The following is a 3,223-nucleotide window of genomic DNA, read 5'->3' as shown; positions in this document are numbered from 1 at the left end:
ATAAATATGTTAATTTTTAATAAATTTCGAAAATTTATTGAAGACCAGTAATTCATCAAAAAAAAAATTTTAATTTTTTCAATCTTATATTAATCTTTCAAATAATTTAAAGAATCATCATAGCTAGTGCTTTTTTCTAATAAAGGTAAAATATTTGGTTTGTAAAGTACATATTTTTTATATAACACAAATATTTCAAAAAAATTCAATGGCATTTATTTGATAGATATAAAAAAATCACAATGATTAATTAAAGAAAAAAAAAAAACTAAATTTATTTTAACTACTATAGATAAGAATTATGACAATTGAGACCTTCTTAAAAGAAACTACAATTTATAAAGTGGTCCTTGAATTAAGCCAAGAAGCCACTAGAATTGTATTTAAATCTATATATTTATTTATTTATATATATATATATATATATATATATATATATATATACCATAGAGTAATTAGAAGAGAAATAAAAAAATTCTAAGTGATATTTTCTATCTAAAAATTTTATTTCTTTTCTATAGTAAAATGCCAATTTAATGTATCCTCTTTATTAAGGATTTTACAGATTGCATCAAGATTCACGAATATCATAAGAATTTTATAAGATTTTTAGAGAAATAAATAAATAAAAATTTAAAAGATTCTCTAAAGAAAAAGAAAAAAGAAAAATTTGTAACTAGCAAAATATCCACTAAAGAAAAAACTCATATATCCACAGTAAGGAACAATAAAATCAAAGAAGTAATTCGAGAAGAAGACTTACTGGATTCATGAATTATTTTAAAAATCATTGGTCTTTTAAATTGGGATAGAAGAAGAAATTACTCATGATATAAGATGTTATAATTAGTTATTGCTGAACATTGTAGGAGCAACAAATAAAAGTTTCAATTCTTGGTCTTTTAACATGGCATTATAGAGAGGTAAGTTCTTTACATAAATTTTATTTTTTAATGAGTAAGAAAAAAATATTATCTACATTTTAAAAATTAACTGAAATAAAATAATATTTTTCTAATTAAAGATCTTCATAGACTTAAAACAATGAAAAAAAATAATTCTAGAAATTCAAGACATTCAATGATATATAGGTGTAAATTTTTTGACTTTATATCAATTTTTTTTCTTAATGGTGTAATATCACAAAACAAAAAATAATGAAAGATTATTATCATTATTTTTATTTTACTAAAAAAAACAGAAAAAAGAATTCTTCATTTAAAAATATTTATTTAACTTAAAAACCTTGATTATAGTCCATATAAAATTAAATAAGAATATTTTTTCATATTCAACTATTTCATTATAAAAAGAAGTTTAAAACATGATGATGTAATAAACATCCATATTCACTACTATATTTATTTGGATAAAAAATAATTAAAAAAAATTACAAGTAGATTAAATTATTAATATCTTCTTGAGAAGCTTCTTGGAAGCTTTATTGACTTCACATATATTTATAAGTGATTGGTAGGTTAAAAACTAGGCCAATGAGTTGGCAACATGTTGCATATTTTAGCCATTTGTATTATTAGTTGGTTACATGGCATACATGTTGGAAACCTATCTTATAAATTAGTCACGTGTCCAACAAGTTGGACACATGTCATATAGCCTATAAAACATTACTATGTAGTTTTTTAGTAGATAGAATATATGAATGCAAAAGAGAGGCCTTGCTCATTCTTAACAACACCTTTCTTATATTCTAGTCTTACTTCAAGAAGCTTTAATTTATCTATATTTCAAACTAGCTATTCTAATTTCTATATTGTATCTATTTTTTTATTCATCTACTTTTTTTTTCCTTTGAGTAACATAAGAGTGTATTATTTGTTTAGAGTTTTATTGTGATTCATATTTTTTAAAATTTGATAAGAACACTAACTTTTTACACTTATTTTTATATAAAATGAGTAAATTACTCCACTTCTTAAGATATATTATATTTTCTTAAAGATTATAGACTATCTTCCTTTAAAAAAATTATTTTTTATGATTAATTATTTTCTTCAAGAGATTGGACTTCTTTTCTTTGTAAGAATTTTATTTTAATACTAATAATTGTAGATTATCTCTTTCTAATTTAAATCATAGATTTATTAATGATTTCTATTACAAATATGGAAGAAAAAAATATATAGATGCTATATTTAATAAAAACAAAAATATATTTGAAACAATTACAAATCTGTAGAAGTCTCTTTGTAATCTTTAGATAAAAATATCATGTGTTGGTAATATCAACAATAAAGCACTATTTTTATACTTATGGAAAAATTCATCAATGAGTTTTAATAATCATACCAAGAAATTATGAAATTAAGAGAAGTATTTAAATCAACCTTACAAGTAAACTTAAAAAGTCTTTTTACTATAAACATGAAGAAGCCAAAGATGATTATGCTAAAACAAAGTTTAATAATTGAAGATCAAGATTTCAAGGGTTTTTATAACACGTCAAGTTTTTTTAAGGTTATATTACTCTTGATACCATGACAAAATTACTTAAATTAGGTTTATAGTCACATTCCTATCTAAGAGTGTTTTTTTATTTTATTTTATTTAAAAATTTGCTAGAAAAAGATCCACAAATTCTATGCAATCTAAACTCATTATTTAAATATTTATAGTTTCATTTGGAAGAAAAAAAATTAAAAACGAGCACCGAAAATAAAATCCTAGAAATTGATTGCAATTATCATTAGAAATAAAGATCCATCTTTTACTTCATGTGTCTATTATTGAGACTTATAAAACAATTAACATATTGGAAAGAAAAAAGTCATCACCGCATCTTGTTAAAATAGGTAACAATCAAGAGTTTGAAGTAGAATGAGTCTTGGATTTAAGGCAAATCTAGAAGAAATCAGAATATCTTGTACATTGGCATAAATATAGTATAAGTGAATATACATGAGAGCCATATGAAAATATAGCAAATGCATTAGAACTTATTTTTACTTTTTATTGATAATATCTATTAAAATGAAGGAGTAACTATTAAAAATTAGATAGTACTAAAAAATTAAAAATAATAATAATAATAATTTATAAAATCTCTTTGCAAATATAGAGAATCAATAGCCAACATATTCATCTCAAGAATTGTCATTTATAGAATTTTCAGATGACGAACTTAGTTTATCTAAACTTAGATAACATTGCTATTGTGATGAAAATCTTGAATAAAGATTAAAGCTTATTACTAACACCATTT

Source organism: Physcomitrium patens, chromosome 24 (assembly GCF_059467195.1).
Source record: "Physcomitrium patens ecotype Gransden chromosome 24, ASM5946719v1, whole genome shotgun sequence".
NCBI lineage: Eukaryota > Viridiplantae > Streptophyta > Bryopsida > Funariales > Funariaceae > Physcomitrium > Physcomitrium patens.
Note: the sequence above shows the minus strand (reverse complement) of the source record.